Here is a 21,930-nt window from a genome sequence, read left to right on the forward strand (position 1 = left end):
GCTTAAAAGATGAATTTGAGTGAACAGAAGAAAAAAGGGAAATATGCCAGGCAGAAAAATAACTTATGCAGATCATGGAGCTTTATTAATTCATTCAAGAAATAGTTACTTAATAACTGTAATGTGCCAAGCACTGCTGTAGATGCAGAGAAGCTGAACAAGACAGAAAATAATTCCTGTCCTCATAGAGATAGTAATAATTTAAAAACTGTATCAATAATTGGGGAGGGTGGTTTTCTATTTTATGTAGGGTTTCCACAGAGGGACTCTTTCGTAAAGGCTCTGAAGGAAGTTAGGGAGGAAGCCAAGTGGATATCTAGGAGAAGAGCCCTCAGGAAAGATGAAAACGCATGTGAGAAGGTCATGAGCTTGAGTATGACTGGCATGCTCAAGGAAGAGCGGGGAGGCCAGTGTGGCTACAGCAGAGGGGGCAAAAGGAAACCAAGAGCAGTTAAGGTCTGAAAGGTAATGAAGTCAGGGTAGCGGATCATGTAGTATCTTATGGACCACTATAAAAAATTTGGATTATATTTAACTATGGGAAACCATTGGATGGAAGGCATGATATAACCAACATTTAACAGGTATTACTCTGGATTCTTGAGGGAGCATAGACTACAGGAAACAAGGGTGGAAGCAGGGCTCCAATTAGTAGGCAATCACAATAGTCTATATGAAAGATAATGAACTTCTGGAACACAGTAATTTCTGTGAAGATGGTGCAAAGTGGTAGGATTCTGGATAAATTGCAAAGATGAAGCTGACAGGATTTCCTGATGGATTGAATGTGGGTGGTACAAAATTAATAAAAGTGTCAAGGATAATTCCAAGGAGATAAAAAAACAGCATTGCATGTAAGAAAATGAAAGAAACCTGTTGTTAGTAGAACAGAAAGGGTAAAGCAGAGTAAAATAGACAGAGGCCATTCCCTGAAAGCCTAGTATGCAATAGTCGATTCTCCTAGGGCATACTAGGCTATTTTGTTGGAAAGAAGGCATCACTGAAATGGTTTCAGTAAGGTAATGGTGTGTGCAGATACTGGTTTTCAGTGGGTCTCTCTGACATTAGTGTGGAGATGATATTCAGGGACAAAAAAACTGGAAGTAAAGAAGTTAGAAGGTTAACATAATGATCCAGTGAAAGCCAACAGGGACCAACCTGTAATAGAGGTCATGAAAATATGGAGAAAGGAATATATTTGGAAAATACTTAAGAGATATAAAACTGGTACTATCCACTACTCAATTGGATGTGTGGGGTGAGATACATGGAAGAGTCTAAATTGGCTCCTAGGTTCTGGTGTGGGTTACTGAAGTCATAATCACAGCATTAAATAAAATAGCATTAAAATAAATTGAAATTTAGAAATGGATAGGCTTGTGGAAGACAGTAATGGGTTCAGTTTTGGATCTGTTGCGTTTGCATTTTCTAGCTATATGAAAGATCCAGAAGGAAAATTGGGTATATGAATCTAAAGCTCAAGGAAGAGTTCAAGGTTGGTGGGTCTAAGACTTACAGCGTGCTTCAGTACACTGGCTTTGATTCAATAGGTTCAAATGACCAGCAGAGGCCTTTTCAAATTGCTTATATTTATTATGTGTTTATTCAACATTACAAAAATATTTCAAACATTACAAAATTATCCCATCTATTTAAACTAAAATTTCATACTCCTTTGGAGTAGTGATATAAAGACACATTACCACCCCACTGGGTGGGTGCCACTGGAGAAATGGATGCTTTTCCTGTCCCTGGAAGTTGGACCATCAAGCAAGTTAGAAGAGAAGAGGACAGTGTACACTCTGCCATTAGAGAAATGCCATGGAGGTATAACCGCTCCGTATTAAGAAATTTCTTTTTTGTGTGATTGGTTCCTCTGTAGGTGATATTATCCTAGCCTTGCTATGATGCACTATATACAATTCTTATAGGTTGATCCTAGATATAATCACCACATATAGTTGTCTCTGCTACCACCACTTACCTGGCTGTAGGTTATATCCATAAGCAAATTAGACAACTCTCATATGTTGATACTGATATGGTTCTGTGGCCATTTCTGGGGCTTAGGAGTCATCATTCAACTGGACATAACTGTTATGGAGTCTTCAGCAAATGGTTGGTAATTGTGACTCTACAGGGAAAGCCTAGAGAGGGAAGAACAGAGGCAAGATTGAAATCTGGAGAACATCAACGTTTGAGATACAGGTAGATCAGGAAGAGTTCATGAAGGAGGTTAAGATGGCATGGTCAGAGAGAGAAGCGGAGAGTCAGGAGGGAGCCCAGACATGGCCTACATGGCCCCGCCAGAGCTGGCCCCTGCCTGCATCTTCAGATGCCTGTGGCTCACTCAGCTTCAGCTCACTGGTCTTCTTGCCTTAAGGCATGATTTGATCCTGCCTCTGATCCTTTGCATTTGCTAGTCCCTTTTCTCCCAGACCTTTGCAAGCCTGATCCATCTCAATCATTCAAGTCTCAGCTCCCAAGTCTCCTCTTCAGAGAAACCTTTCCTGATGACCCTAAATAAAAAAGCCTTTCTGTGTCACCCTATGTTTCAGTTTGCTAAAGCTGCTGCAATGCAATATACCAGAAATAGGTTGGCTTTTTCAGTGGGGTCTTATAAGCTTATTAATTCACAGTTCTAAGGCAATGAAAATGTCCAGATTAAGGCATCAAGAGGAAGATACCACTCTGAGGGAAGGCTGCTGGCATCTAGGATTCCTGTGTCACATGGGAAGGCGCATGGCATTGTCTGCTGATCCTTCTTTCCTGGGTTCTGGTTTCAGTGGCGCTCTCTCAGCTCCTGTGGGTCCTTCTTGCCTCTCTGGGCATTTCTCCCTCTGCCCTCTCTCTGTGTGTTTCTGCCTTTTATCTCCTCAGGAAGGGCTCCAGTAAAGGATTAAGACCTTGAATTGGGTGGGTCAAATCCCAATTGAAACAGCCTAACCAAAAGTTCCCAGCCACAATAGGTCTATACCCACAAGACCGGATTAAAAGAACATGGTGTTTTCTGGCGTACATAACAGTTCCAAACTAGCACACTCTATTAACATACTCCCTTTATTTTCTTCATAGCATCATCACAGTCTGAAGTTAGATGGTTGATAAATTCTTTTCTTTTTTATTGCCTGTTTTTCTGCCTTGTAATGTAGACTCAATGAAAGCAAAAACTTTGTCTTTCTTGTTTAGAGGAATATTACCAGAGCCTTAGAAAGACCTGTGTCATGACAATTGGTCAGTATTCATTGAATGATCAAATATTTCATGTCAAGAAGCATAGTTACATAGAAAGCTTTAAGAAAGAGTAAGTGGGCAATAATGTCAAAACTGAAGAAAGTTCTAATAAAATGAAGAGACAAACTTTGCATTTGGCCCAATCCCTGTCCTCAAGCAATTTTTGTTTAGGGCACAAAGCATAGACCCTGGAAATTTAAAAGACATTTTAAAGCAGCATACTATAATATGATATAAATGGTACATGAGTATGGAGGCATCAAATGAGTGACATTTTAAATATTCTTTAATTTACCCCCAGCATAAAAGCTTAGATGTTTACTCTGCTCTGGTGTTAAGTCACCCACTCATTGCTCTGGGATCAGGAAAACCAGCACTATTATTGAGCATTGTTTGAAGCCATAGTTCTGGTACTTGTTGGCTTGCAAATATTTCAGTCATGTTTCTGTTGTCAAGAGGGTGAAGTGTGACTGTTTCAGCTTTTATTACTCTAAGGTTATGTGATGACTGTTGATTATATTTGTTGGCTGTAAAATTTTGATCAGCTTCATTTTAGTAAGAGATTACTCAAGGAAATTTGCAATAGTCAATGTGAAAGAGAGCAGTTTTTGTGTTAGAAAGTTACTTGAACATGATTATTCAGCTGGATAATGGGTTTTGATTACTAAATACATCATTTTAAGTGAGCTTAACATATATTTCATCTGCATTTATAAATTATTTAATGTTAAAAATCTTGCATTATGGGTGACTATGCATGGGCAGAGGTGAGAAGTAGACAAATCTGGTCCTCAAAGTCATTTGCCCATATGAGCATCTTTGAAGATACCCATTGCCTTAAATTGTCCTCACTGATCTCTGTCCACATTGACTGTGACATTCTTTATCTCCTCTGGTCCTCAGCTGTCAGTTGACTCAGGTCACCATGGAGTCTGCACAATCGTTTCCAGTCCAGTGGTTGTCTGTGCTGTCCCCGAGCCACCCTTGAGCATTGTCAGTCATCTTCCTTCTCTCTGCCATAGTGCAAAGTGGAAATTTTTCTGCTTTTCTAAAGCTCCATTTGCCTAATCCCACTTAGTAGTCACTTTTTCTCTTAGGTTTTGCCTCCTCCTGCAGTTTCCACAAGATTCCACAGGATTCTCAGGGTTTTGCCCCCTCTTGACTTGGCCTAGGAGGGTGTAGAGCTACACTCCCTTGGGAATAGACTGAAGTCTGCACTTGTCTCACATTTCCTTTGCTTCTCCTTCCATCAACAAGCAAGGAACACTGTTTCCTACATTGGCTATGGGAAGCTGGGGAAAGATGTGATCTTCATCAGGATATTTTATCCTAAATCTTTTGCTATATTATGACTCTTTTCTAATTACTCTGCCTGAATGTTTGGGCTTTTGAATGTAAAAGCCAAGACACTACTTCTTTTTCTGTTTTCTGCTGTCACATCCCTTCTCTGAAGCAATTAGGAACAGCCTGGCAGAGTGAAAAGTGAGTAAGTAAAAAATATGGATCATGAGGATATATGCACAACTATGTGATGATACTGTGAGTCAGTCTTTGTATACTTTGGATGACCTGTATGGTATGTAACTATATCTCAATAAAATCACATTAAAAAAACTGTTAAATATGAAAAACAAAAAACAAAAAACAAAAAAACTTGGTAAGATACCACTAAGGGTGCATGGATGGGGTTCATGCAGGCTAATATTTAACATTATTTTTCCATAGCTCAACTGAATATCAACTTTTTATTTAATAATATATGTTATAAGTAGCCAAATCATGTGATTTTCATATCCATGCCTCATGCTTCCCTATCCACACATTAACAGAGATATTAATAAGTATTCAAGGGGAAAATTTAGGTAGCAGAACAGAGAAAACAAACAAAAAGCAAAAGAGCATCCAAGAGGAAGCAAATCAAATGAAATATAGGGAACCTTTAATTCTTGGGTTTTGCCTTAAGTCATTGAGATGCTAGTATTTGCAGTAAATAAAGATGCCCATTTGACAAATCTCATTTTTAATCGCTACTGGCTTACCCCCTTCCAAAGGTCCAAAACCTCAACTCTCAACACGCACACACACATACATATACAAGTACATATATACATGTACATGTAGACACCAGGCACACATATGCTGGGAGTCATTTGGATTAACAAGCTCCTCTTTTGGAGTGCAAAAACAACTCTTAATTCAATAGTAGTCTATTTTCAAAGTTGTTTTGATTTAGAGGTCAAAAGGAAGAAGAAAACAGGAAGAAAAAGGAAAACAAAAGAATATTTGTGTCAACATATGTCTGAATTCTATTCTCCCGTGACCATCTTTCCATCTCCTCGTTCTTGGTCTTTAGTATAAGAATCTGGTGAACTGCAAACAGTTTGGAGGGTGGGAGGGTTGTTGGAGAGTTAGAGAATGAAGTAGATGGATGGATGGAGGAAGATAGAGCATTAATTGTTTTACTTTTTAGAGGATAATATATTTCAACAGGAAAGTAATGAGATTTGTGGTAGAGTTGGGAGAAGACCCCAACTCCACAGATTCAATCTTTAGGAGTGAACACCAACATCCGATATTAAAGCTGTTAGCTCTTGGAGGCCATGGGAAAAGAGTCCTCTGAGCTTTTAAAGTAAATTAGAAAAGCAATTGCCATGCTTCTAATCAGGTCCTTAGTACTGAGGTATATATATATTTTTTATTATATAATGGCATGTTGATTTGTAATTGATTTAAATCATCTCTGCTATCTGCATTTTATGTCCTTGACTACGTGCTCCTTGAGGGCAGTGGTTGTACCATTTATTTCTTGGTATCCTACAACATTCATTGATATCCAGCTCACAGCAAGCACCTAACATACACTAACTAATATTTCTTTCCACTGAGTCTTATTCATGTTTCCTCGCCAGAGTTATTTTTATGTGTTTGCTTTGTCTCTGACTAGATTGTAAGCTTACTGAGGGCAGGGGCCAGGCCTTGTACTTATTTTCATTCTCCTACTATGCTTTGTAGAGTGATGGGCCCAGATGGTGAACTCGTTAAATACTTGATGGACTGGGTGATTAGCTAGAAATTTCCTTAAGGTTCCAGTTCTAGAAAATTGAAACTTAGGTTTGTCTAAGAGAACAAACAAACTAAGCAGAGCTTATATAAGAGGAAAGCATCTCTAAATTTCTTAACGGTTCTTACATTTCACCAGCACAAAGATCTTACAGTCATCAGAACTTGCTTGGGTGCCAGTGATAGAAACCCTATTCAAATCAGCTTTCACAAAATGAATGAATGAAGGAATGGATGAATTTAACAATTGTGCATTTATTCAACCACGTAACTGGCAATTTTAGTTTGCTGGTTTATGCACTGTGGTATCCAAAGGAACCAATGATGACAACTGGACCAGTTCCAGCTGACTTCTTTGCTAGCCTCTGCTTTTATCTGCAGTGCCTTCATGCTCACATAGATATTTTTTCTTAATGGTGGTCCTGGTGGCTCAGGTTTCCTTCCTACCACTTTAGAAAAGTCCCAGGGCTGATCCTTGATGGCTCTGGTGACCTGGCTGGGATCATCTTCTGGATCTGAAACAATTTTTGTGGCCAAGGGGATGTGCATTGTCCAGACCTGGGTCATAGGTCCCCCTGGAAAAGTGGTGAGCTCAGTTAGACACACATTGGTGCTGGGGGGAGGGATCCTTCCCCAATAAAAGTTGGAATCTTGTTTCTAAAAGAAGGGGTAATGGATGCTGTGCAGCCCCACCCCCAAAAAAAATCTATCCATTAGAGATCCTCTTTAGTTGTTCCCAAATGAACTCCATGGTCGAAGCAATTTTGTCTACTAAAACATTGTTTTTTAATGTAATAATTCATTTCTCTATTTTCTGTTCATCAAAAGAATTAATCCTCTTTTTTGAAACAATATAGAGCCAATATAATTATAAACAAAACACAAAAAACAGTAGATGTTGTAGCCTATGTGTGTGGTTTCTCTTCGGCTTTTGTTAATGCAGAAATAGTTCTGGGACCTTCAATCCTGCCTCTATATCTACAATCATCTTACCACCATGGATTAGAAACAACTGCTAAAGGTGGCTTCAACACAGAGATTTTCAGACCTAACTATGCATCAGAATCACCAGGGGTTAGTAACTCACCAGAGGTCCATGCCCCCCAGAGATTCTTATTTAGTGGCCTGGGAGAAGGGCTCAGGCAGTCAAGAGTTTGGAAACACCCTAGTGAGTTTAATGTGCAGCCACAGTTGGGGATCACTATAAGACTTGCTCCTTTTGCTATGATTTTAAGAGGGTCTGTAAATCAGGAATCACAAACCAATGAATGCAGTTGCACCTGACATAGCTGCAGGCTTTAACTCCAAACAGCTGCACCATTCACCCCTTTCTCTCTGTCCATCACAGCTCTGCAAAAACCAGCAAACACAAATGTAATTGCCGTCGAGAAGTTCACAGAGAGGTTGACACCAAAGGTGTGTTTTTCCTTTTGCTAATGTGCTAATTTTCTTTTCATGATTACAAACAGTGACTAGTTTACATTTTTGGCAGAGTAGTGCCTCTGAGTTAATATGCATCGTGAGTGCCAATTGAGCAAAGTTTTCCCAAGAATTTTAGCATTATTTGTGGTTTAGAGGTCAGTCATAATGGGTTAAAGAATCTAGCTGGAGTTTTGATCTTGCTTTTTTTGCTTTTCTTGCAGAATGCTATTATTTTTCTTAATTAATTAAATATGTTTCTCCAAGAAGATATAGACTATAACTTGAATAATTCTGCCATCTGATTTAATCTGTATGTGTCTACACTTTAAAGAAATTTGGTAAGAAGTGAACAGTGAAGCAAAGCACATGAAAACTGGACTGTAAGTTGATGTAGGGCAGAATCCACAGAAAATTTAGAAAAACATTGAGTATATGTGACATCTAAACTTGGAGGTCTCAATGGTACATCATCAAAGCACTTTTTTGCTATAGTATGATGATAACATTTGTTATGGCTATAGCTCCAGTATGATCTAAGGATCTAGGATAAATTGGATTAAAAATATTATGTCATTACCTCTGTAAATCATAAAAAATCCTGGAAATTTCATTATTCTGGCATCCAAACAATACATCTCAGATTGTTGTTCTCTCAGCTACACCTAAAATATCTGATGTTGGGTTTGGAAAATCAGGATACCACAAAAACAGAGAAAATAAGGCTTGTAGGGAAGTACAATCAGTAACACTTATGAGCGACACTCTGCTCACTTCAGATATATCACTGAACTGCCTTATCATAGATTGTGTGAGTATTGGAGGAAATTAAAAGTCTAGAATAAATGAACCTATACTTGGGTTTGACATATACATTTGAATTTTCCCAGTTTCACTGTTCAAGCCTCCTAAACTAGCAGAGTTCACATTCTGATTGATTACATAAAATCAAAGCAAAATTTATCTTTTACAATTTATTTATAAACAGAAAGATAACTCATGAATTTGCTAATTGTTTCTGGTCTGAATTGTGTTCTCTTTGGCCAAATGCATTAGAAAACTTACATGGTAAGAAGGACATATTGTATGGTCTCTAAAATTATGTATGAACGTCTAAATAGAACCAAGAAGGAATGAGAGAGTGAATGTAAGAACTGGTAATGTTTAAGAGATGAGATACTATAATAGTACTTGTTTCTTTCCTGATATAGGGAGTATTTGCTATTTAGCCATACTGTATGCAATAATACAGTCATGGAAATTTGCACAATCTCTGGGCACAATGAGACAGGCAACAAGTGTAACTATTAATAAAATTTCAGACCCTGGATTTGAGAGAGAATTGAGTATTCCAGTTGCTCTACATCCTCACCAACATTTGGTATTGTCAGTCTTTTAAATTTTAGACATTCTAGTAAAAGTATAGTGGCATCTTTTTATGGTTTTAATTTGCATTTCCCTGATGACTAGTGGTGTTGAGCATTTTTCATGTGCTGGTTATGCCGTCTGTTTATCCTCTTTGGAGCCTGTTCAAATCTTTTGCCCATGTTTTTATCGGGTGTTTGAGTTCTTATCACTGAGTTGTAAAAGTTATTTATATATTCAGATGTAAGTCTTTTTTCACATACATGCACTGTAAATATTTCCTTCCAGTCTGTTGCATGCCTTTTTATTTTCTTGGTGCTATCTTTAGAAGAACAGAAGTTTTAAATTTTGGTGAAGTAATGTATACATTTTTTTTTTTAATAGTTTGTGTTTTTTGTGTTCTAAGAAAATTTTGCCTATTCCAAAGTCACAAGTATATTATCTTTGAAGTTTTACAGCTAAAACTACATTGGAAAACTCTTTGGAAGGTTCATTAAAGGTAAACAAACTCACACCATACAACCTGGAAATTCTGCTTATAGGTACTTTCCCAAGAGTAATGAAAATATGTAGCTACAGAAAGATTTGAACACAAATGTCTGTTACATCTTTATTCATAATATCCCCCAAATGGAAACAGTCCAAATGGCCACCAACAGGTGAGTGAATTAAAAACAATGTTTGGTTTATACACAATGGAATCCTTCACAGCAATAAGGGAGCTAATTATTGATAGGTGAAACAACATGGATTAACTTCAAAACATTATGTTAAGCAAAAGAAGCCAGATACACTGTATGATTCCATTTATATGAAATTCTAAAAGAGGAAAAATTAATCTATAGTGACAGAAAACAGATCAGTGGTTGCTTGGCACTAGAGATGTGGGAGGATTTGACTGGGAAAGGACAAAAGAAAACTTTTTGGAATGATGGAAATGTCCTATATTTTGTTTGTGGCACAGTTATATGGGAGTGTACCTTCATCAAAATTCATCAGAATGTTCATATTTTAATTCATTTTAATGTATATAAAATCAGGAAAATTGGAAATTTTGATTACAATTTGGTTGAAAGATGATTTAGAAATATCACAAGTTAGCCTATGATGATGTAAATATTTACTGGAAACCATACTGACTGATTACATAAATGTGATTATTGGTAGAATATCCAGCTTTTAAATCAATAGGATTCTGACATTATCATTTTTATTTTAATATAAGACATTTTCCTTAACGAGAAATTTGAAAAATGCAGAAAAGTAAAAAGAATCAAAAAGAAAAAAAAGCATGCCTTGTCTCAACACCAAACCCAACTTTTTTCTGTGCTTTGTATTTTGTCACAGTTGTATTCATACCCCTCAAATAAATTTGTAGCCTATTTTCATCAGTTAACATTCTATTTTGTCTTTCCCTGAATAATTTCAAAGTTTTTACAAATACGATTTAACAGTTGCATAATATTCAGAGAAATATATACTATAAATTATTTAACATAAAGCTATCTCTTACTTTTGAATACTTTTCTTTCTTGCCTGCTATTGAATTTTTGTCTTTATCTAATGCTATGACAATTAGCTTACCACTTTTTTTTCCCAGTGAGGATTCTTTACTTAGGATAGATTCCCAAACACCTTGATCAAAGGTCAATTCAGTTAGCACTATTACTTGTAACCAAAAAATTAAAACTTGCCCCTTCTACCGACCTTTCTCTTACCTTTTCTTCCTAGAAAATCTTTTATCCTTTTTATTTTTCAATGAATCATTGTTTTCTAAGACAGGGAGGTAAGGAGAAAAATTTTCACTTACTCTTCTGAATGTACTGCATTGCCTGAATTAGCCTCATCTATCTGTCAAAGTGCCCAGAAACCATGATGATAGGAGCTGTGGAAATAGATATCTAGCATATGGGAACCTGCTTATAATTCCTTGCTCACAGCATTTATCCCACATACAACATTTATCTTTAAAAGAGCAAGACTAATGAACCCGTATGCATTGTTTTCTACTTATAGCATATCCTCATTTGAAATACATCCCATGGAAAATAAAGCTGTTCTAATGAGTAAGAAATTGCAATGTTTTATAATGAGTAGTGTCATAATACCTTGGTTTAATTCTTGCTTTTGCTACTGACCTTATTGGGTCATTTTTTTTTTTTTAAATCACAGAGACAACTTACTGTCTGTAACATGCTTTGATAATTTCCAACCTAGAGTGCTAGGTAACAACACCTTTCAATAAAAATTAATCATGCTTCAATAAAAACTGGATTGGCCCAACAGATTACTGAGGTGTCCATTTGGGGAAGTTGTTTTTGCATTGACAAAGGATCCACAATATTATTCCTCGGAACATTCAACTCCTCTAGTGAATTACAGCTATGGCTTGATTTAAGAAAATTCAGATTATAGTCAACTCATTCAGTAATACATCTGTTACTAAATGATAGGCAATATAGAATAGTGATTAAGTTCTGTTGTTTAAAAGCTGTGTGTTTGGGGGCAAAGCTACCTGTCCTCTCTAAATCCCAGTTTCATCTTTTGTAAAATGGACAATGGGTCAACTTGCTTCATAAGTTGTTGTGAAGATTAAATGAGATATGCAGGCAAAATGCCTACCTCATGCATTATGGATACTCAATAATACACATAATTGTGACTGTGTTTATGGAAAAAGCAGTTTTACGATTCTGCTTCTCCTCTTCTCCTGATTCTTTGAACTCTGAACCCTGCACAACTCTGCATATTGTCAGCTCCGGCTCAGCCCACCATCTTTCCCTCATTCTCAAACCTTGACCCTCTCTGCTTGGGAGGTAACTCCCCTAGAGCCTCAAAGTCTCTGGCAAATGTCCACTTTACCATTGAGACCAAAACCTGGCTATCCCCTGAGGACGGCACTACTCAGCAGCCCTCTTTTGCAGAGTTTTTTTCTCTAACACACTCTGCCCCTCAGGGCTGGGAGAAGACCTAAGTGACCTCCTCACTGCTTTTAGACCCGCATTCCCCTTCTTATTCCAAAACCCCTGCATCTTTGCGGCGGCAGGCTTCTAGATAGATTTTCTTCTTCCCATGACCATTAACTACAGATCTCCTGGCCTCTTCCTTTTTTCTTTACATTTTGATCTTTGTATCTTCATTTCTTTCCACGTTCTTGTCATCTCTTCCTTGACTTCTCATTTGCAGGGATTTTTCCTCTCTGCCCACTCCCAAATCTCAAATATATATCCCTCTTTCTGATCACAACTTTCCATTATTCTCATACTTCCCACATCATGATATTCAATCTGTGGATCCCATTGCTTGCGTGTATCATCCTTCAGCCCATTTCTGCCATCACTTCCCCTTTTTTTTGCCTAGATTTCATGATGCATTATTATAATTCCTCCCTTGCAAATATTCTCGATGCTCTTGCTTTCTCTCCCTCTGTTGTGCATGCTTTGCAAAATTCCAAACTTGGTTCAACTTTTCTTGCATTTTCCATAACTGTGCATGAAGAAGCTGAATATAGTTAAGGAAAAAATCAATACATCAGATCTTAAATGGCTTTTCAACCCTACCCAACAATCCTACTTGCTTTTCAGTTAAGCACCCTGTTTCACTCTCTTCTAATCTCACCTCTTTCTCCCTCATTTTGGCTGGTAACTTTGTGTCATTGTGAAAATAGAAACCATAAGATGAGCACTCCCTCATTTTTTCCATCACCAAAATTGGTGATCCAAACCTACCTACCTACCTACAACGATACCCATACACATTAGCAAATGAGAGAGGGGCAGTTGTGCCTATAGACTTGTCTCGCTAATCCTAAAATGCATTTTCCCTTGGAAAGCTCCAAGTGACCACATACAAGCACAGGGCTCCTGCTCCTCCTTTTCTAGAACTCCTAATTCAGATGCGGACTTGAGGTTCCTCCTTTAAGATCTCTCAGCACAAGAGGAACATGTAAACAGACTTAATAGGGGCTCAGGAATAACAAAAGGGCATACTCACAGAAAGAATCAAGCAACCCAATATTCTGGTCTACAAGGCATGGCCCATTCTTCTGCAGCTCAGGGTTTCCAAATTTTGATTCTTAAAACAATGATCTGTGGTCGCACAGTTTGCCATAACGTTCTCTTTTGGACAGAAACTGATCCCCAAACATAAGTTCTTAGAGGTGAACCTCCAGCCATTTCATAGACTTTCATTTGTACATTTGATCAAGAACTTAATGTAAATAATCTATTGAGTTACTTGGTATTTATGAACTAAAATGGCTAAATAACTGGAATTTATTGAATTAGACTGGTGGCCACACAACATTTGGCTGCGTTGCAAAGCTCCCTCTGATAATACACCCAACCAAACAGATAAAATTCCACTGTTAAGTGTACATGGAAGGAAAGGAAGTCTCTGATTTGGCTTAAGAGAGTAGCAGTGCCAAACACTAGAGAGCCACTGACCTCATTTTTGTCTCCGTGTGGTAGCTATCATCTAGGAGCACCCACTATAAACTAATTCTCTGTTAAAGATAGATCCAAGAGAAGAGGAGCCACAGAATAAAAAAATTTGAACTTGGTGCTTTGAGTTTGGAGTAAAAGAGACCTCCCATATTTTGGGAGAAGCTTGTTGTCTTGGGCCCATATTTTAAGGACTCTGGATATGTTCAATGTGACTTGTTCCATAGTGATGGGGAAAGAAGGCCTCTGTCATGTTGAATCAGGCTGGAAATAAGGCAGGAAGTTGTAGTGATTCTTGGATCTTGGGTAAAATTAAAAAAAAAAAAAAAACGTAAGTAGGACAGAATGACTTTTTATTTTACCAAAGAAGGACACTAAAAAAACAAGTGCCATCTTCATTAGATTACCCAATAAAAGAAAAGAGCTTTTGTGACCATGAAAAGAATGAAGGCATAATCTCAGAATAAATAAAACAATACAATTTACTATATAAATAGATGTATTATGTATAACATGAAAATCTCACTATATTTTATTTCTTTGCATTTTGTTGCTCTGTGCACTAGTGGAAACTCCATCACAGATTTGCTCTGGCATATGGAAATCAATGCCCCATCAACAGCTTTATAAATCTGTAATGTGTATCAGATTAGTTAATTGTATATTCCTTTACCATTTATTCTCCTATTGTTTCCCATTCTTGAATCCTTGGTAAAATCTGGTTTACAAATTATCACCTTACCTCAGTATAAAAAGAAAAGCCAACAGGCCCTCTAAACCAAGGTGGTGGTAGTTGTAATAATGTTTTGAAGATCCTCCAGGAATGGGTAAATCCCAAAGGAACAGAATTCCAGGTTGTCCAGCGTATTGGAGGTTTGGGATTCAATTTCTCTAAGGGAGGTAGAGGATTCCCTAATGGAGCTTCGCCATATTCCTGGAATTGCCTTTTTGGGGTCCCTGAGAAATAGAAAGGAGTACCCTAGATACCCAGCCTATCCCCATTCCTGGAAAAATTAAAAGCAGTCCTGAAACATTCCAGCCTATCCCCACTTCTTTGCAGGATGCCCTGAAAGCAAGGAGCTTCAGCAGGTAGTGTGTGAAGCAGGTGTCATTGGGGGTGTGGGGGTCCTCCCTGGCACTGATCCCATTGACTGCTTCACCACTTCTTCAAGGCTCCTGGGGCCCTATCTCAGATGTGTCCTCAACAGTTGGCATACAATCAACCCGTAAAAGCTGGCAGAAGCGACCCCTGGGGGAAGAATTGACCTGTTGGAGGTCAAGGGGTAAAAGGAGAAAGGTCATGGGGAAGCAGTGACTCAGTGACGGGTGAAGCTAAGGAGATGAACTACAGCTCCTTAATGAATATTTATTGGGCAGCCACCCGCTCATTCATCAAGTTGTGCGAATGTTTCTACTCTTAGAAAGTTCAGCTCCTTCTTTCCTAGACTAGAGACAATTTAGCTAAAAGGTAGGGCGAGGCCATCCGGCAGGGCCTTTGGCCTGTTTTGTTCATTACATTTCCTATATGGGTCAGATGGAATTGCATTGAGGCTGCCCATAAAACTAATTTCCACTAGGTTCTTTCCAGACAAGCTCAATGCGGATGTATTCAGAAAACCCTAAACACAGGTCTCTATCCAGGGGCAGCATTTATGAGTCTATTGAGAGCAACGCTGTGGAATTGGGCAAAAAAACAAATAAAAAAAGATAAAAAATAAAAAGAGAAAAGGCAAGTGGGGCTCTGGGAATTGCAACTAATTTGTGGACCAGGCATCCTGTTTCTGCCACATGGTGCAGTGTGAGATCTGACAAGGCTGTCGCAGAGCAAATGTGGTTTTGGCTTTGCACTGCTGGGGCGTTTAACTGCATCATGCTGAGGTGGACTGAAACTTCAAGGACATCCAGTGACATATGTGTTTCGTCACCAGTCTGCCCACTCCTGCATTTATCAGTGAGCCAATGCAGTATATATATTTTTAACTTCCCACCATGGTGTCTGATTTATAATTTCCCGAGGGCAATATTTTTTTACAGCGACTGGCAGGATTTTTTGTTCTTCATTAGGTCTTTTATTAACCCACTGCCAGGGCTCTGTATCTAACCACTCCCAGTGTTTCAGTGATCATATTATCAGTAATAGCATATTTCCTCTGGGAGATATGAATACAGTCTATTGCAGGTGGGAGGCTGGAAGGAGGCGGGGACAGAATGAAGGAGCGTTCACATTTCTTTCTGTTCTCTGCCTTCAGACTCTCTCCACTAACCTTGCAGATGTTGCTGACTAGAGGCTCTGATGGTTCCTTAACTTCATAGTTATTATGTTTAAGAACTGTAACTTTGTTGTTAGAAAGTTTTATAAACCTACTCTAGGAAAAGTAAATTTGACTACCCGTTTGGCAATGCAAATTCCTGAAGTTTCCTTAAGATGTTTGGCTTTATCAGAGAACCCAGTCTAGAAAGTTAATGGACATGGAGAAGTTTAAAGTGAGGGCTATTCCATGCAAAGCGGGAGGTTTCTTCCTGTCTGGCTAATGAACTCAGATGAAAGGAAGTACGGAAGCCGAAAGCTTAATTGTTATCATCGCTGCCCTGCCATAGAGAGAAAGAGACTGCCCCCAGTTAACTGGGCTAGCAGAATACTGATGTGGTTTTCTGATCTCTCTCCTTACCTTTAGTCAGGACCACATATCAAAACACTTTACTAAGAAGAGAATAGATTTTGTTTCTCAAAGATCCTCAAGGGAGGAAGGTCCATAAATTTCTGTGGCATCCCATTTAAGCCCCTAACAATACCATCTTTTTATCCCAGCATGAACATTTACTAGCACAGTGTACTTGAACACATCACTTAATCTTGTGGGACCTCATTTGTCATGTGTAAATTCTCATAACTGAGCCATGGAACTCATTTCATTGTTGTGCAGATCGAACCAAACAAACTACTTTAAAGGAATTTTTAAACTGTGAAGTACTATGCAATGATAAGCTACAATGATCTTAAACATAATTCCCGTTCATATAGCCCCCCTCAAAATTAAATGCAATCAACAAAGTACATCGAAAACCAATGAACAGTTCCCCAATTCCTATTACCTTATATTCAGTAGTACAAAGGAAGAGGGTCAAATAACATATGTTCTGTCATTACGACTTAAAATATTGATGTCCTGGCACTTGGATATTCTTTTGCTTCCTCGATTTGGCTTTCCATCTAAATTATATTCCAAATGGATAAGGAAAAAAAAAGCTTACCCCATTACCTGAGACCCTGGCTATCGAATGCTGAAAGTAGCATTGGATCCATCTTCCTGAGGCAAGATGAAATAGTGAGATGTATCTCTCTAAGAACTGGTGCCTTCCACTAATGATGCAAGATTTCACACTTAATGATTCTCTTATTTAGCTATTCATGTTGAGATATTACCCGGGAAAACAAAAATTTGCTCAAAATTGAAGCTTGTGAGTTGTTTGCTTGTCAGTTTGAACAAGCATGGCACAATGTAGACAAAAGAGGAAAGGCAATTTTCAAAATCCACCTTGACTACAAGGTGACATCCTCTTCATTCATAAATGGAGGAAAACTGAAAATAGCTTCTACTTCACTAATGGAATTTAATAACCATAAAATTAATACACTGACTTACTAGCACTTTTTAAAAGAGTCTGCCTCTTTTCTGAAAATACAATTCCACCATCAGATCTTTGACCATGCAAGAAAGTCACAGCTCTGATTTCAAAGAAGAAATTGTGAGATTCCTCCAAAGAAGTCGGAGAGCAATGTTTCCATTTATTATCCATTTAAAAAATGTTTAGCCCATTCTTTTTGCCAGATTCTTCGTCAGTCTCTCCTCACATATTATCTCCTTTAATTCTCACAACCACTGTTTGAGAAATGTACTATTATCATCCCCATTTTTCTGAGGCTGGAGCAGCTGGAGAGGCCGAATAACCTGTTCAAGATTATGTGGCCAGTAACTGGTGGAGTCAGTATTTGAACTCATGTCTGTCTCCAAATCTTTCCCTCCACATCACTACAGTAACACCATTCACTCGAAGAGTTCAGCTACACAGGGCAAGCTGAGTAGCAGAAATAAGATCTGCTGTCCAATTACTTCATTCTCTTAAGGAGTCTCGCAGAATCATCACCACTTCTACTCCAAAGAGTATGGATGCCACTGGATGCCCAATCCAAAACATATTGTTCCTCTGACCAAGGAATAAAATGGCTTTTGCTTCTGGCTGTTGTTCACCACACACACCACAGGGTGGCTCGGTGTAGAATGATCCTCCCTCTGAGAGTGAATTCCCAGAGGATTTAAGAGGTGAGGGAACAAATTGCTATTTCCTTGTCCTATCAGATTTCACTGGCACTAGCTCATCCCCATATTAGAGAATGAAGAGCCACACCTCTGCTGAATGCTTCAAATTGTACTCACTAGACTAAAAGGGAGATTCATTTGAAGCTGGGCTCAAATTTCCAATGGGAGTCTTTATATGCACGCTTAGCCTCAAGAGATCAGATACTTACTAGTAATTCTTTAAGTTCACAAATTAAATCCAGAAAGAGATTACACAATTTCAAGCACAGAAGTTTGTGGCTTGATTAAAAAAACAACATGCACACACACACACATACACACACATTCTACAACAACAAGCTGCCAGTTGAGAACAACTGGATAGGTGAAAGGGCCCTCGAGCAATAGATGAAGGAGTTTGTAAAGAATGGGAAGGTTTGCAAAGTTGTGATCAAAAGCCCCTTCTCCTCCTGCCCCCACTCTCAACCTTTGGAGGATGAATCTGTTCAGAAAGAAAATTCTGTTCAGGCGGTGGAAGGGTACCGTGGGATTTGCCCGTCGCTGAGGCTGAAATGAACTTTTTCACCCCGTTTAAATATTTAAAAACAGAAAAATCTCCTGATACAGGCAAATAGGTCATGAAGTGCCAAAAAACATATCCGAGAATATATATCTGCCTTTGAGATCAGGACTCCTGATCATACTCTGTCCATTTTGATTTGCTTTGCTGCTCAAATGTGAGAGTCACCAGAATCCTAGCACAAGGAATAAAGCACAAGCCCAGTGCCTCAGGAAAGGGACATTCCTTCAGGGCAAATGAAATAATGTTCTGTCACTCAAACCGGTGTCTTTAGATTTATCGTGGCCATCTCCTCCCCTGGAATAAGTAAGAGTAAGAGGTACTCTGCCAATTGGAGAGCATGGGGAATTGAGCATATAGATATAGGTGGGGTGCAAAAGGTTTGGAAAAAGAAGATAAGAGGAATCAAAGACACTTTTCATTCATTTGACAATTTTGCCTTGAGCTGGCCCTGTGCTGAGCCCAAATCCTGTCCATCTTTTTTTGTTTTCCTTTTAAGAAAGGACAATCTATGGACCCTTGATTCCTTGGTATAAAGCTATATGTTGCATCACCTGTTATGGGATAGTGTATGGAATACATACTTGTGTTTAGGGAGAAAAGATTTGAAGTAGAAGGAAAACCCAGAAACAGTATGACTTGAACTACCTTCATCTAGGAATCTGCTTGTTACAAGGCAGATTCCAAAACCCCATTCCCTATTGAATTAGAATCTCTGAAGAAAATCCAGTAATCTGCATTTTTGACAATGCCCCAAATTATTTTTAAACACAGTAGAGTTTGAGGACTAAAGGATTAAGGAATTGATGGTGCCAGAATTTCTGTGATTGATCCTGGGAAAGTAAATATTCCATTAGTGTTCTTGGTGTGGATGTAAGAATCTCTAGGCTTTTACTAGCTGAGATACCTGAGCAAATGTCTCTTTCTTCATTCCTTTAGACCCAAACATCCAGGCTTACCACTTAGGTTTTTCCTTACATCCTTTCCCAGTTGGAATTCTTAACTAGGTAGGCTTAGCAGCTTTTTGGATCCAGAACTCGAGCAGCAGTACTTGTGACAATGGAAAAGTTAGTTTGTAGGTTCCCTGGGGGCCATTGGCAAGATTTGGTGTAAGTTTTGTTTAGGCTCTTTAAAGCATCTCTGGCACAAGACCAAGAAAACGGCCTTTAAAGAGGGGGAAAAAAATCAATGGACCAATCAATATGATGAATATATTGCTCCATTAGTTCTTTCCTGGTTTCCAGAATATGGGTGGTGGTTTCTGCATTTTCTTTGTTGCCGCTTTTTGATGGAATTAGAGGAAGCTGTCACTGCCTGCTTTGAAGCTGCCTGGTCTTATCTCAATGGCTAGTTTTGGACATTTCCATACTTAAGACATGAGACATTTTAAGAGCTCTTAGATCAACAAGTCTGTTTTCTTTCCTCAGCCCTCCCAAGAGTTTAAAACTTCTCCAGAGATAAAATTCAATTGCCTCCGTCCTACTTATTACCTGATGACTTCACTCAGTGAATTCATTCCTTTGCCAGGATGACTTGAACACTGACCCTGATATTTTTTTCCTCAAGTGCCTTGTTTAGCCACATTTTACTACTCTACTCTTGACTGAGGCATGCAGGTCAAACTGTTACTTTAAAAGAGAGGTCCACAAAATGAATACTTCTCCTCAAGTAATTCTGGAAACTTGAGAGGGAATGATTAGGGAATATAAGAGAGCACATGCTAGCTTGTTTGTTGAGCTTCCACATTGAACAACAACAAAAAAAGGCCTTACGTAGAACACAAGCACTTTCCAAAAGATGTTTCTACAAAACATGCTTGTTCTTGTAGAAGTAGTGATGCTGAGAAGTGTTTCCTGGTGGAGGGTCATAGAAAAACTTTCTAAACCTGAACCAAACTGAAAAGGGATTTTCAGAAATGTCCTCTTCTCTCTGAGAGAGGTTAGGTATATACAATGAGAACTAAGTCAACATTTGTTTTTTGCTAACCACTCAGTAAATGCTAACTGAGTTCATATTAAACTATTGTCCTAATAATGAAAGCGGAAACTGCTTAGCAGTTTATGTCTATTGGACAGAAGAAGAATGACTTGCTATCTTAAGTGACTATGTCTTTTTTAGAGAGTAATATGATATAAAGGGATTTCAAGTCCTCAAACATTATAAGGGGGGTAATAATTGGCTTTTCCTGCCTCACTCTATTTCCTTGGGGAATACACAATGGATATATCAACCAACATAAGAGATCCTCTCCTATACGTATTTAAACATGAGGGAGGCAATCTGGGGATTTATGACCTAGTCACCAAATTGAACATAAAAAGGCTAACCATGTAAAACTCAAATAAGGAGATCAGACAAGGCACTGTGCATGTAATGAGGATGCTGAAGACAACGAAGAGTTACCAAAAAAGTGGGACTTAAAAATGGCTAGGACAGAGCATTTACTTACCTCAATAAGAAGAGATGCAATTGGAATGTTAGTTTGGCACAAAAGGGTGGGCAGGCGATTTTTCCAATAAAAGTTTTGTATCTCATTTTACAAGCTATTGCAGGATATTGAATGAAGTTTTAGTGCTGGATTTCCTGACTGTCAAGGCAAAAATGGAATTATAATTTTTCTGTTGGCAAAAGATGGAGATATGCCTCTTAATCAGGTGACAAAATTTGTTTGCCTTAAATTAAGGGATACTGCTTAACACTATAAACAATATTTTCAGCTGTGGTTTTGTTCCCATGGATCTGGTTTTAATTGTCCTTGATGAAAGCCAGGGTCATACTCTTGATGAGTGACTTTGGGAAGGCATTTCTGAGACGCTCATGTAAAAATGAGTTTCAAACATGGAGTTTTCTGGTGATTAAATTGATAACAAGGATGGCACATCTCTTAAATTCTCCAAGCAACAGTTGCTTCACTTAATGTTCCAAGCCAGCAAGAATTGCATAGCAAATGCTGTGAAGCAATTTGGCAATAACTACAAAGAAGAACTTATAGAAGTTCAGATTGTTGACCTAGTAATTCCATGTCTAGACGTCTATCTTAGGAAAATAATCTGAAACACATAAAGATGTTCCTTTTTCAGTATTATCTGTAATAGTAAAACAATGGGAAAAACAATTGTTCAAAAGTAAGCATATTAGATATTACACATGATAAAATATCATAAAGTCACTGAGCTGGTAATAATATAAATGGCATAAGATATATGACTTAATGTTAAGTAAATAAGTAAGATGAATATTATAATTTGAATAGTCCTTGACATATTATTAATTGTTCATGGGCATTAAATACTATTATTAATTGTATTATCTAAAATATGGAAACTGTGCATAGAGAAATAAGACAAGAAAGCAATAGGCTAAAGTGCTAGGTACCCTGGTATAGCTATTAGGAGTGATTGCTTTGGTGTTTTACAAATTTTTAACTTAAGAGATCACTACTTTTAATAATAATGAGGGGACAAGCCTATAAAATTATAAAGGAAAAATTTAAGACATAAGCATAATAAAGCTTAAGTTTGGTCATCTTTTC

Source organism: Choloepus didactylus, chromosome 1, assembly GCF_015220235.1.
Source record: "Choloepus didactylus isolate mChoDid1 chromosome 1, mChoDid1.pri, whole genome shotgun sequence".
Lineage (NCBI taxonomy): Eukaryota > Metazoa > Chordata > Mammalia > Pilosa > Megalonychidae > Choloepus > Choloepus didactylus.